This window comes from Micromys minutus, assembly GCF_963924665.1.
Source record: "Micromys minutus genome assembly, chromosome: 20".
NCBI classification, from domain to species: Eukaryota; Metazoa; Chordata; class Mammalia; order Rodentia; family Muridae; genus Micromys; species Micromys minutus.
This window is the reverse complement of record NC_137955.1, coordinates 25,036,496-25,051,271: the sequence shown is the minus strand read 5'-3', so window position 1 is coordinate 25,051,271 and position 14,776 is coordinate 25,036,496. Positions and strand designations below refer to the sequence as shown.

Sequence of the window (14,776 nt, the reverse complement as noted above, 5' to 3'; positions counted from 1 at the left end):
GTCCCACCTTTATTATTTTAAATTGTGCTTCTTCTAGTTACTCCAGGGCTTTACAAATGTTTTAATTATATTTAAAACTTGTGTGTGTGCCCGCAGGTTCGTGTGCGCACATGCACTTGCACACACACAGAAGCCAGAAGACTATTTGTGGAAATCAACTCTCACTCTTCAGGTCCTGGGATCAAACTCAGGTTGTCAGGTTTGGTGGCAAGTGTCCTGTCACGGAGCCACGCAGACAACCCTTTTTCTGGTCTTTCAACATGAAGAGGTGTTGGTCTTTGTCCTGGGTCTCCTTTACAGCTATTGGGATGCACATAGGATTTCTGCACCCGAGACTGTTGCTGTGCTGTGGTTCACTTCCTCATTTGGATATGTTGAAACATATCAACTGAGTGACAGATAAAACCTTTGAAAACGTGCTGTTGAATTAAACTTGAAAATATTTTATTGAATGCACGTTTATTGGGGAGGTTGGGCCACAGTTTTTGCTGCTGTCATGTTCATTTTTATCTCCTGTGGGCAGGTGTTCTCCATTCTCCACACGTGCTGATGTGCCTGTGAGGTGAGAAGCCTCAGACCTTGGAACTGTTGTTACAGAGTGATGGGAATCACTCTGTGGGTGCTTAGAACAAACCCTGGGTCTTCTACAAGAGCAAGTACCACCAAATCAGCTCTCGATATGGGGTGGTAGCTTCCTTATCTGGTTTTAACATCAGGGTGGTGCTGGCTCCCCAGAGTGAGTCTGGGTAAATAAGGGTCCCGTGTTCTGCTTTTGTGGGTCTGGCAGAATTTGGAAGTGAGTCTCAATCCTGCTTTCTCTCCCTGGGACTCCTTGTTTCTCCTTTACCCTCTTTACTCAGATTTGGTTACGCGCAGATTCGGTTATGTGCTTTTTAATGTCCTGTTCTAATAGAGGTAGGTCAGACCTGTCAAGAAGTTTGTCCATTCGCCTAGATTTTCCAGCTGTTTAGAATATACACTTTCAAAATATTCCCTCAAAGTCTTCTGGAGTCCATTCGTAATTTCTTCATTTATCACCTGCAGTCTAATACTACTTTGGGGTCTTGTCCCACCTCCTTTTGGTTACTTTGACTAGAAGTCTATTGATCACTTATTTCCAATAGCCAACTCTTTGCTTCATTGACTGTAGGATCTTATTTAGTATGAGCAGTTGGTTCGTTGTAGTTGAGTTCAGATTGTTGACATTTAGGGCTATGACTGAGATGCCCTGTAATCCCGTGTTCTTTCCTTTCTCCTCTATTTCTGTCATGGAGCGCTTGTTTCCTGACTCACCATGGCTGGCTCTTCCCTAGCTCTCCTGTGTGCATCTAGTTTCTCATGAAATCTACACAGTATTCTCATGGGACTCACTGTCTTACAGTTACTGTTGCTGGGATGAAAACCATGATCAAGGCAACCTGGGGAGGAATGGGTTTTGTTTATTCAGCGTACACTTCTGAATCACAGTTCATCATCAAAGTCAGGACAGGAACACAAGCAGGGCGGGAACCAGGAGGCAGAAGCTGATGCAAAGGCTGTGGCAGAGTGTTGCTTACTGCCGCTCCTCAGGGCTTCCTCAGCCTGCATTCTTATAGAACCCAGGACTAGAACTGCCCCTCCTGCAATAACTAAAGCCCCCTACAAATCACTAAGAAAATACCCTACTGGGTTGCCCGCAACTTGATCTTACAAAGATGTTTTCTTTTTAAATTTTTACTTAGTTTTTATTCATAACCATAAACTCTGCAGTGCAGACAGACATGGAGTGGGGGGTGAGGAAAATATGGAACCCAAAGAACTTCAGTGAGAGCGGGGATTTCAGGGAAGTTCGAGCAGATGGGGCGGGAGGCATGGGCGCTCTCCTTAGCAACAGAAAAAATGGTCAGGTATCTAGGATGCCCACAAGTGAAAAGAATTAGAGGAGCCCACAGTGGGAAATGACGATCTTCTTGCTGGTCTTGTCCCTGGGCACAAGGCGCTCGATGGCTCTTGCCTTCTCTCACCTTGGAGAGATGTCTAGGTTTGCATACCTTGTTATAATGTGAAGGATGTAACAGAATCCAAACTCTATCCATCTAACACAGGCTGCACCTCTGTGACCAGTGCAGTCTTGTGGGATTTGTGTCTCTCCTCGTACCACCTAGTATCAGGACCTTTGTGACTTCCTCAAGTGTTAGCATCAGACTTGCTTTGTTTTAATCTTTATTTGGTTGAGATGGGGTCTCCCTATTTAGTCCTGGATATTCTGGAACTCTATGTAGACCAGGCTGGCCTCAGACTTACAGAGAGCCTCTGCTCCCAGGCACTGTGATCAAAAGTGTGTGCCACCACGCCCAGTGGCCAGCTTCGACATTCTTGAATTATCTTTTGAATCGCCTTTCTTCGTGTTTCTTGTGTTTGCGTTTCGATTTGTACATCTGACAAACTTTGTACATGGAGAGATTTTTTTTTAAGGCCTCAAATGTATTTTAATAAGGTGATGCTGTATCACTGCCCCATTTCTCAGAAAAAAAAAATCATTGAAGGTATCAGGAGCAAATCATAGTACACCAGTCACTCAGATTAATGGAGCTCAGAGTTCATTTTCCTTGGTTCCCCAAGCCCTCAACATTCAATATACCTCAGGAATGCCCCAAACAGATTTGATAACACACCACACCACAGACTTTAATTTGTTAAATACCCCCAGCCCCACCCTTCAGTGTTGGGATTCTGTAAACCCCACCCCTCAGTTACCTAGCAACAGCCAGGTCTACCCCACCCCTCAATTACAGGGCAGCAGCCAGGTATTCTCCGCCCCAGTGACCTAATACTATAAAAGGAGCTGCTTGTCCCCTCCTCTCTCTCTTGCTCTTGCACCCTTACCCCTCCTTTTCTCCTTCCCTCCCCCCCCCCATGTGCTCATGGCCGTCCTCTACTCCTCTATTCCTCTCTCTCTCTCTCTCTGCCTCTACTACCCTCTTAACTCTCCCATGACTTGAATAAATTCTATTTTGTACTATACAGTTGTGTGGCTGGTCCCTCAGGGAAGGGATTCCCAACATGGGCCCTCCAGAAGCATCTCCCTTGCCCTCAGGCCTGGCTGCACCTCCATGGGCCATATGCCCCCCACTCTATTTATCTTTTTCCTAACGTTGGTGCTGAAACCCGGGACCTGGGAGTGCGGCTGGCTTTCACCATCGGGATCCACCTGGCAAATTTTCATATCGGGCTCCTCTATGGACAGTGGCTGGTAGTCCTGTAACAGGAACTGATTAGTGGTTTGGTTAGAAATTTTTTGTGTCTATCATTGAAGTAATGTAGAAACAAGATTGATAAGGTTTGGAGCAAATTTTTACAGGATATGTTCTAGATGTCTTAAAAGTTTGTCATGCCATGAAGAGGAATAAAGGAAAGGTGTGGAGTCATGGCAACGTCAGAGTCAGGGCAGCTGAATGTTGATAGTACTTACGGGGACCATGGTTGGTTTTTACAGTAGAGCTTACCAACAACTTCTGTCTCCTACCTGGGATCTCATGGATCTTGTATGTGGAAAAAGAGCTGTAGGCGTCTCAAGAATCACTTTAAAAGGGTCCTGGTAGGGTCTAGCTATTGGATCACAACAGAAGAATGTTTAGCAACAGACTTGGGGGTCTACCTGAGAAGCTGGTAAAGGAAACATGTTTGTGTTAGTAGGTTGACTGGCTAGAAGAAGGAGCAGAGAGGTTGCTGGCGAGCTTGGGTTCAGGAGAATTGGGGGAAAGCAAAGGAAATAGAGGCTCCCAACTTAGCTAGAAGATCTCTTTCCCAATAAGGGGACAGGACATGTTGGCACTACCAAAAAGGAATGGGTGAGAGATACACCCCTAAAAATGCAACTAAGTTGTGGGGTCTGGTAAGGAAGGTAAGGTTGTCCTACCTGACAATAGAAAAATGGGAGGGAGAAGTGGGTCCCCAAAACTCCGTCAGGTCCGAGTAAGTGACCCCAGTGTCCAGGAGGAAGGAGATGGGCAGCCCACATACCATGATAGCTACCCGTGGCTCCCTGTTCGTGATGGCAGTGGTCAGGTCAAGGGAGCCTGGGCCTCTTCAGTTGTCCATAGCCAAGCCTAGAAAGTTGGAGGGTTATTTGGGCGTGATGTCCCTCTGTCCTGCGTGACACAGGGCAATTGATGGCCCAATGTTCCTCTGGATCGTACTTAGGACATGGCCCCTTGGCTTGTGAGTTGCTGGAGCAAGCTTTTACCCAATGACCTGTTGACCACATCTGTAGCAGGGGCCCGGTGGTGTGGCTGGGGCTGGTCGGGAAGCCTTTGCCAGCATATGGTATTTGTTTGTGAGCCTTTTTACCTTTCCCATGGTACACTTTAAAGGCCAGCACCAAGACTTCTGCCTGTGGAGTTAGGGGGGTCCCCTCTCAAGCTTTTTAAGCTACTCTCTTATGTCAGGGCAGCTCTGGGAAAAGAAATACGTCATTAGAAGTTGTTCACCTTCCGGGTTTTCAGGGTCTAAGTTAGTGTCTATCTGTTTGATGGATCTCATCTGCATGCATTTTTTCTGCTCCCAATCTCGCTGGCTTTCCTCAGGAAGTAAATTATTAGTGAGAATTATATGTAAAGCATGGAACATCAGACTATAAGACTGCGGCGCAGAAGAGGACAGATAGGGAGGAAAGGGGCACCGGCAGCGGTGTTTGAGGCCGGGTGGCGTGTCCACGTCCACATGTGAGTCTGGCCATGGAGGGCAGAGTTTTGAAAAGCTTAGAGTAGCATAAGTAGAAGCTGAGGTGGAGGTCTGGATTTTGTGGTGGGGGTGGGGGTGGGAGGCGTGACTCATTGGCTGGATGAGAGCTGTGGTGTCATCTGCCTTATTGCCTTATTGCTGAAAGGAGGTGGGTGGGGTTACAAGAAGAACACAGAGAAGGGTTAGAGCAGAGGTAGATAAATGCCTGTGCATAGGGAACCTCTTTCCATTGACCAGATCTTTGGCAGTATGAGTGAAGGTCTCATAAAATTAACAAGTCTAGGGTGCATTTTGAGTCATTATCTAGTGGATATTGAGCCCAAACATTGTTGCAGAAGTGTATCAATTTAGATGCCTTTAGACTGAGGTGTCAGTTTTAGCAATTTGAAATTTTCCAGGAGACATCCCAGTGGGGGGCCTGGTGACACATTTTGAGACATTGAGTTGCCCATTAGGAAGAAGGGACAGGGAGGGACTACTAAGTTTTCTAGCTGGCGTCCCAGTGGATAAAATTCGGTAGGAAAGTTTCGCCTATACGCAGGGGTATCGAGTCATCACTTGGACTCCTGGTGGCTTCGCCAGATCCCGGATCTGGCAGAGAGTGCCCTTGCCAGGCCTGGTCTTCAGCTGAGTGAACCGGCTGCTAGAGCCCTGGGGGAAGGGATAAAGTGAAGGGCACTCCCGACGGGACCTTCTCAGTGGTCAATGTCTGTCTCAAAACTGTGGCTAATAGAGAATTAATCCTCTTTGGCCAGACCTTATTTGGGAAATCGGGGATTCTCTTTGCCAACTGGAGTGCTAATCCCTATCAATTTGCTGGTGTTTGTGCCGGAGCCTTAGCCACAAGCTGGTATCCGGAAAAGTGAAACTAAGTAATGTATGGCTTATCTATCTCAGTGGCCCACGAAAAATTCTTAGATGTACATTTGAAACCCACATTTGAAATCTAGAGGAATGCCACCCTTTAGAATAGGTAGTGAGCTTTAGGAAGATGCACTTATCTGGGTGGAGTCTATTTGGTCCATTGGAGGTAGATCTGATTGGGTTTCCTATAGCTTATAAGTTTATAAAGAGATAACATTCAGCCTTCAAGCATACTCCCTAGAGTAGAACAGGCAGAGAAGACCTATCTATTGGGAAGAACCCCTAACACTTCCAGGGTAGAATTCTGACTGGTCCAAAAAGAGCTCTTTTAAGGGCCGCAGGAAACTAGACAATGCAACTTTATCTAATATCTGCGGCTCCCGGAGCTGATTGGTTGCATGCAGGAAGAGTTCCAACGATTGCTCCAATTCCTTCCATTGTAGCAGCTCGGCCTAAACATTCAGTTGTTGGTGGGGCCAATCCACGGGCGTCAAAGTGTCAGGTCCCTGAGGAGCAGGAGTACCAGGCAGCACAGGAGCGGGGGCGTGGCGCCACTGTATATGCCCATAGCACCTCCCACAGCCATTGGCTCATCCGTATCTTTTGTTCTCTCTCCTTGAATCCTTCCAGCCTCACGTCTTCTTGTTGTCGCGGCATCTCTCCCTCACAGCGCTTGCGTTCCTCTTCTTGCTGAGTTCTGACTGCTTTCGTTTCTGAACCTCTTGGTTAGGCAGCTCCTTCGAAGCTCTTCTTGACGTCTCATCAAATCCTGCCTCCTTAGCGTAACCTGGTGCTCACGGCTGCTGCCTCCGTCTCCAGCTTCTCACGAGCCTCCTTGACGTCCCGGTCCACTTGATCCGGCTGTTTCTCCATCTCAGTGAGTGCCTTCCAGCGCATGGCATACTCACACTCAGAGGACCCAGGCTGGGCAGATCCGGGTGGCTGTTCTCTCTCCTTGTGAAATGCTGGTTTTTTTATAACCAGTAGGCCGAGGAAATGTGGGTAGCAAGGAGCCTTCAATGCATCTGTCCAGAGCTTTCCGAGCAGCTCCCCCAGAACTCAACAATGCCTTTGCCCGAGGGCCTTCCTCCGTCAGCCACAATGACTACAGCCCTCTCCTCCTGGCCAAACACAGAAAAGGCTTCTTTTGCCGGACACGCCCTGAGGAAGCTTGGGGACTGCTTTCCGCGGAGGGGCAGATTGTCCGGCTCCTCTTCGGCAATTTCCGCTAGGGTTTCGTGCTTCCAAGCAAATAAAGCCAAAGCCTTTATCCTTATGAATGAAAACTTCGCCTGCTTTTCCATATTTCTCAGTTTCCTAATTCCCTCCTCAGTGTTGTCAGGGGAAAGATTGGCCACAAAGAGACGGCTTCGTTGGGTAAAGGTCTCTCGGGGCTTCCTCACAGTCAAGCCTGCACTCTGGCTGCTGACCTGCTGTCCATTTGCAGGTACTGTGGGGGTGCGGCCGCCGCTGCGGCTGATGGTGATGATGACGGTGGTAGTGATGATGATGTTTCCTTGGAGTATGATTCTGCTTCTCCAAGTTAGATTTTATTGCTCTGCTTTTTTTTTTTTTTTTTTTTTTTTTCTCTAACCCGACTGCCTCTGCCCACAGCTTTTGCTCCGAGTAAGGGCGATTCTGTATGGCCTCCACTGTCCCGAGAGAAGAGCGGGCAAGCACCAGAAACCTGTTTCATTTAGAAGCCTTCTAGGTGAGCAAGTCTCCCTTGAGGCTAGAACAGAATAAGTACCAGCAACAGCACGATTCAGGTCCAGCACTCCCCTTTAGGTCAAACAATGGCAACCATTTTATATCAGAACTCACATAAAAAAGAAAACAAAACTAGCATATGTTCTAAGGTTGAAAGCGATTAAAGGCGAGGCACTAGAGACATGCCGTGAGGAAAAGGCTCTAGAGAAAGGGAACCAAGGCCCCTGAAGCAGAAATGGGAGTCTCTTTCTGCAAATGGGAAAGATTTCCTATCACAAGATGACAGTCAGGTCTCTGACTCCCAGGCAGGGGGCAGGACGCGGCCACCAGTACTCATGTTGATGTAAACTCAGAAGATACAGAAATGTATAGACCATGCCTTAGTCTGTGAGAAGAGAGGCTGCTGCTGATATGGTAGTTTCCACAGCAACTAGGTTTTAACACCACTATACATGAACAATCTGTTTCTCTGCTGGGAGCATAGCTTTGTGCTACTTCAGGGGCGCCCTTGCCTTTCTCTGCATTTGTAAGCTGTCCTATCACACACACACACACACACACACACACACACACACACACACACACACACACACACTTGTAGGTTCTGCTGGTCTTTCATTCTCCTTAAAACAAAGTCTATTCCTTGTTACACTGTCAACTGCCCATGTCACACAGAGGCAGGTTCTAACCCATTGTGGTTTGGATTTTAAAAATAATTTTTCTTCCTATGTACTGTAAGACCCAAATGGAGTCTTATTTATTTGAGGCTCCATGAATAAGACAAAAGATCAGGAATCGATGCAAAAGCAAGAGGCTTATTAGTCCAGTGCACTGGGGTGGCCTACATCCTGAGGAGAGGTGACCCCGAAAGGCTGTTACAAGCAGTTTTTATACTTCTTAGGGGTGCAGGTTACATCAGCAGGGTTATAATTTAAATTCATTGGCTAAGCATATTGACTTTTAAAACCTGTTGGTTAGTGAGCATATACGTCAGGACCCTAACTGAAGGTGGGCCTCAGGGCCACAGTCCGTCCTGGCATCCTCCAGGGCCAACATACTCACTTGGCCCCTCCCAGATACACAAGGAAGTCTCTTACTGGACCGATGGGCCATTGTTTCCACAAGGTGGGAAGAAAGAGAATTTAAGGAATGTGTAGAGGGGAAGCCAAGGGTAGAGAATTTCCCACTTCGACTTCCTTCAGTACTAGGAAAGCCCTGTATTGATGAGTGAGTCTTGGATTCTCTCTTTCATGATCCGATTCCCTTCTGATGTCTGCCTGTCCACTTAAACATGAGAGCAAGGCACTAACTACACTGAAGCACGAGCTTTCAAAACGGAGTTTACACTAAAGGCCAGGGAGGGGTTAGAAAGCATTTTTTCTGTAAGACAGAAAATGCTTTAGGTTTTGTACACTTATGGTCTGTGTTGTAACCTCACAACCCTGAGTCACACATATAAGCAGCTGGAAGGCACTTACCATGAAAATCTTATAAATAAGAGCAACCATAGGAAGCAGGTAAGATTTGGCCAAAGAACTGCTGTCCACTTTGTTAATATAGTCAGATGGGAAGCTGGGCTCTTGCCTGTCATAGCCCCCTATCATTTTTATTTGCCTTGTTGTTTTGTTTTTCAAGACATGCTTTTTGTGTGTAGCCCTGTTTGTCCTGGAACTCGCTCTGTAGACCAGGCTGGCCTTGGAGATTTGCCTGCTTCCCAAGTGCCATATGTGCGTCGCCACCACCTGCAGCCTCTACTAATTCTTTGTTAAACTTACAGAAGTGAGTTGTTGTGACTTATGTTGTGATGGAAGAGAACCATCTCCCAAAAGTTAACCTCTGATCTGCACCGCACAGCACATGTGCATTACCCATACAAAAATGATTAAAAACATAAAGAAATAAAAAGGTTTGTGTAATACTCGTATGCAGAGCCAAGAGGCCCTGGGAGAAAAGGGCTCAGGTTTCCTGTCCTGAATCCATCCTCTTTTTTTCTTTTTTATTAGTTGTGATGGGTGTCTGGATGGTTTTTGTTTTGTTTTAATTTTGTTTTTTGTGTTTTGGGGCTGTTTCTGGGGTTTGGGATACACTCTTTTTATTAATTCGTTCTATGAGAATTTTGTACACAGTGAGTTCTCATCACATCCATCCCCTTCCTTCCTTCCTTCCTTCCTTCCTTCTCTCCCTACTGTCTTAGTCAGGGTTTCTATTCCTGCACAAACATCATGACCAAGAAGCAGGTTGGGGAGGAAAGGGTTTATTCAGCTTACACTTCCTCATTGCTGTTCATCACCAAAGGAAGTCAGGACTGGAACCCAAGCAGGTCAGGAAGCAGGAGCTGATGCAGAGGCCATGGAGGGATGTCACTTACTGACTTGCTTCCCCTGGATTGTTCGGCTTTCTTTCTTATAGAACCCAGGTCCAACAGCCCAGGGACGGCACCACCCAAAATGGGCTGCCCCCCCTCACTTGATCACTAGTTGAGAAAATACCTTACAGCTGGATCTCATGGAGGCATTTCCCCAACTGAGGCTCCTTTCTCTGTGATAACTCCAGCTTGTGTCTAGTTGACACAAGACCAGCCAGTAGACCCACACAACTTTGTTTTTTTCACCAATTAAATTTGGGCTGCTCATACATTCTCTGGGTGTGTGGCCTTCCACTGGAGTGTGGTGAAGCTTTCATGGGCAACGCTCTTCTAGAAAACTGACTCTCCCAACTGCTATCAGCTGCCTATAGCTCCTTAGCAAGGAGCAGAACCCCATGAGGACCTTCCTCTCCATGCTGACATTTGGTCTATATTGAGCTTGGGCTGGTCTTATATTTGCTGTCATAACTGCTGACTTCTTATGTGCAACAGCTCTATGTCCAAAAGACTGTTCCTTACATTCTTTCCTGCCTCTGGTTCTTAGGATCTTTCTACCCCTCTTTTGCAATGGCCCCTGAGCCCTGGAGTGTGGGCAATATATATGTCCCATTTAGAGATGAGCATTGCTTGGCCTTGTGTGGATCTGTTTTAATTACCATCTGCTATGATATTAAGAGATGCATTGATCTATGTGCATAACCTTACATAAGTCGTTAGGCGCTGGTTTAATATTATGTCCACTTAGAATAAATACAGGTTCTTCACTAGAACCTATGAACTGTTTGGTCATGGGTTCTTGGTGTCAGGCATGGGTTTCATGTCATGGACTGGGGCTTATATTCGGTCAGAAAGTGGTTGTCTACTGATGTTAGTACCACCAGTGTACCAGTGGGCATGTCTTTTCATGCCAGTCAATAGCTTCCAAGATTCACAGACCGATGACTACTTTTCTTTGGTAGCATGCATAGTGCCTCTTAGATCAATGAAAGCTAAACCAGGAGGTGTGATGATGTTTCCTTGTAAGTTGCAGCTTCTTATTTTCATGATCCACGAGTCAAGTGCATAGAGACTTTAGCTATAAGTCTGTATGGTGACTGGGTTTTTATTTTTCAGCTTGTGATGTCTATTAGGAGCATTATGGCTCTATTACAAGGTGAATTCTGTTTTACTTCTCTTGATATATTTTAACCTTTTATGAAAGCTTTTACAGTAGTAGGTAGTTTCCAAATAATAACTTATTTTTTATCATTATCTGTCTATACTCCCTCTTCTATACTGCTCTCCTATTGGCCTGCCCCAATTCTTCCTGGTCCATTACTCCACTTTAAGCCCTTATAGCATTCCTTTCTATCTCTTCTCCCTTAAAGGTAACTCACATGTAGCCTCTTAATAATTTCTGGCCTCTATGGATATTGCAGATGAAACATACACACGTTTAAAACTCAAAGCTAACATCTCCAGATGAGAGGAAATGCGGTGCTTATCTTTCTGGTTTGGGTTACCTCGCTCAGAACCAGTTCTTCCAGACCTATTTGTTTACTCATGGGTTTCATTTTGCTTAACAACTGAATAAATTGTATAAATGTACAGTTTTCATTATCCACCCATCGACTGATCCTTTTGTGTAGGGTATTTTGTTATGATTTGTTTTGTGTGAGTGTTTTGCTGATACAGTTGTGTGTGCCACATGTGTGCCTGGTGCCCCAGCAGGTGGCATTAAGTACCCTGGAACTGGAGTAATGTATAGGTGTGAAGCATTAAATGGTTGCTGGGAACACAACACAGATCTTCTTCAAGAGCAGTATAATATATAATAAAGTTTATTTCACCTCAGATTTTGTATGTGTATGTGTATATGTGTGTACATGCACATACATACATATATACATATATACTTCCTGGTCTGTATATATGTATATGAGTTGAGCCATCTCCCCAGCCTCAAGGAGTTAATTTTTATGCAGGGTGAGTTATATTAACTTAGTTTCATTCTTTCAACTTTTTATTCTTCGTGAACTTCACATCATGCACTCCAATCCCACTCATCTTCCCCTCCCCCCTCCATATCTGCCTTCCACCCTTGTAATCTCCCCCCAAAACCAAAATAAATCAAATAAAGTCAACCAAACCAAACCAGAAAACCCCACTTGCAGTGGAAGCTGCAGCGTGTCAGGCAATAAATACACCCACTGTCCACACATCCTCACTTTGTTGCAATGAGACACTGGTCTAGTTTGAGGCCTCTGGCTTCTGCTACATTATCAATACTGGATCTTTACTAAGACTCCTCTAGGACATCCTCTTGTTGTCCTATGTCATGAGACCCTGCACCTGCAGGACTGGCCCCTTCATGCACTTCTGAAGTAGAAACTTCTAGTTCTTGTGAAAGTTAGTTACATCAAATGATGCTTTGCTGGGACACACAGGGGAAAGGAGGTCTTACTAAGGCAAACTTGTGAAAGACTGTTTTCCTGAAGCAGACGTGAAAGGACCTGGAATGAAGGAGTATATATATGACCCCACAGACAGTGGGAGATGAGCACTGTGCATTGGTTTGGTTTGCTCTGCTTTGATAATCTTCCCTAAAGACATGCATGTATTGGTTCAACTTACATAGCATTGAGCTCAACTTGTGTTAATGTCGCCATTGAGAGAAGTTTGCCCAAGAACTGTTCAAGAAGTTCCAGTGTTCTTGTCTCGGGCCAGTTGGGGAGCCTTGAGGTTCCTTCAGGATTGAAATACAGCTGCCTGGTGTCTGCCTGCCGAGAGGACTGGTCTGCTGAGTTGTATTTGGTGTTTGCTTTAGGACTAAATTGCTGCCAAAGATCATAAAGTTTATCCCAAAAGAACTATTTGCTGAGCAAACTCACTTCCCTCAAATCTTAACTTTTCTACTCCCTCTGCTGGGTGGTGGGCTAGAGGAGAGGCTGAACCCTTATTCAAAGTAGGCTGCAAAAACTCTATGCCTACAAACTCTGGCAGTTCACCGATGGGGTAATGTTGGGGCGGGCCAATTCAGAGCCATGGATCTGGTGCTGGGGGGGAGGGTGACTACTCAGCCTGCCAGCTATTCTGCATTGGGGCAAGCTCACCTGCTGTCATTGCCAGCTGCCCCTAGCCAGGGTCCGCTCTATACTGTGCTGTCCAGGCAAGATGCGGGACCTGCTCTAAGTGTGCCCCTTGGGGCCGAGCTCCCCAGTTCTGCTGCTGCACGGACATGGGACAGACATGGTCCTTGGTGACAGCACCGGCCCAGAGTGCACCACGGCTTCAGCTGCTTTCCTTTACCCTTCCAATCTAGTGGAAATGTTTTCAAGGCAAATCTACTGGTGCTCTAAATCTACTTGGTGTTGTGACAGCTTTTCATTTAATTTTTAACTTGGATTTTCTTTTTTGCTTAGTTTTGGGCACAGGTTTGACAATATATATATTTTTAATGACCACCTCTGTTTCATTGACTCTATTGTTTTTTTTTTTTTTTTTTTTTTTCTCCTTTCATTAACTTCTGCCCTGTATTTCTGTGTACTGATTTGAGGTTTGGCTTATTCTTTTTCCAGAGCTTTAAGGTGTAACATTGAGATCTCCAATTTCCTAATGCAAGCACCTAGGAGTGTAAATTTACCTTCTGGAAATATTTTCAGTGGATTCCTCAAGTTAGAGGATTTTTATTTTCATATGATTCAAAGAATTGTTTTGTTTCTTTGATTTCTTAGGATTCAGCATGTTGTATGTTGTTTCCTTTCCATGAGTTTGTGCTTTTTAGGGTTTCTCTGGATATTTATTTGTAGTCTTATCCCATTTCAATTAGGTAAAATAGAATCCCTTCAGCTTCCCTGTATTTGTTGAGACTTGCCTTGTGTCCTACTGTGGTCTATTCTGGATAAAGTCACATGGGCGGCTGTGACGGTGTTAGCAGTGTTGGATGGAATGTACTGCAGATGCTGTCACTTAATTAGCATCTTTCTCTATTTTGTTGTTGGGCAGACGGTGACAGAGGGTTACCTAAGTCACCTGCTACTACTGTAGCAATGCTGATGTCTGGATGGATGTTCAATTGCATTTGTCTGTCCTGTGTTCTCAGCGTTTAGTTGAGGAAGAGGAGGATGTGGATTAAATGTTGACATGGGTGAAACAGCTAAAGGAAAGGGGGCCGTGCTGGGGCTGTGCTGGGGGCGGGAGACACTAGGGTTTGGTAAGCTATGGAAGGCTGTCGGAAGGCTGACCAACTGAGAGGAAACAGGGATGGGATGAGGAAGACAAAGGTGCAGGAAGAAGACAGAACAAGGTGTAGAAATAGACACAGCCCAAGACCCAACCTGCAATTAAAAGCAGGCCTGTCACGAGTTACACATGCCAGAGCAGCACAGGGACAAACTAATGAGGTGACCTCTCATGCAGCTGAGAGCAAGTCCTTAGATCCTTCCTGCATCACCAGAATTAATCCTCACCACCACCCCAAAAATGAAGGGGTGGGTAGGCAAATAGAAAATTTTCATGTTATTTCTGAATTTTTTTCTGTGCTGCTGAGGATCATGACCAAGGCCTTGCACACAGTAGGCAGACATGACGTCCTCAGCCTTACAATACACGTTTATGAAAACTGGTCGCATGCACATCTAAGAGACTGTAAGAATAAAAGTAGTTGATAATCTATATTAAATGATGTTCTTTAGTTGAACATGGAAAACATCTGGGATAGTTCCCAGCCTTCTTAGGTAAGACCACCACAAGCAACAAGTGTTGGAAGCTCCTGGTTTTAGTCATTTCCCTGAGAATGATCTCAAACTCAGCCCTGTACTTTTCACACGGTTAGGATGATCACTGTAGGCGAGGTGGCTCTATGGGGAGAAGGGGCTTGCTGCCAAGCTGATGACTCAAATTCAAGCCCTGGGACCTACGTGCCAGAAAGGACCACATCCTCACAGGCGCCACTGTACATCCATGCACACACACAATACATACAAGATTACTGTTGAATAACCAGGATTTCCATGGTTTTCCTCACCGTCTAAAGCACTCACTCTTGACTTTTCCAGACAGAGCGTAGGACAACCTGGCCCTGACAGTCCAGGGTCAGTGAGAAGGGGCTGCGTTTTAAACTGAGCTTTAAAGCAG

At 45.7% G+C, this 14,776-nt stretch overlaps 1 pseudogene across 1 annotated transcript; it reads right to left on the bottom strand.

Moving 5' to 3' along the window:
* Positions 1-5,946: 5,946 nt before the first annotated feature.
* Positions 5,947-14,226, bottom strand: LOC308433681 (non-POU domain-containing octamer-binding protein-like; annotated as a pseudogene). Its single transcript has 3 exons — positions 14,110-14,226; positions 12,275-12,477; positions 5,947-7,273 (listed from the first exon to the last, which is right to left on the bottom strand). The product of its transcript is annotated as a non-POU domain-containing octamer-binding protein-like (transcript).
* Positions 14,227-14,776: the final 550 nt, after the last annotated feature.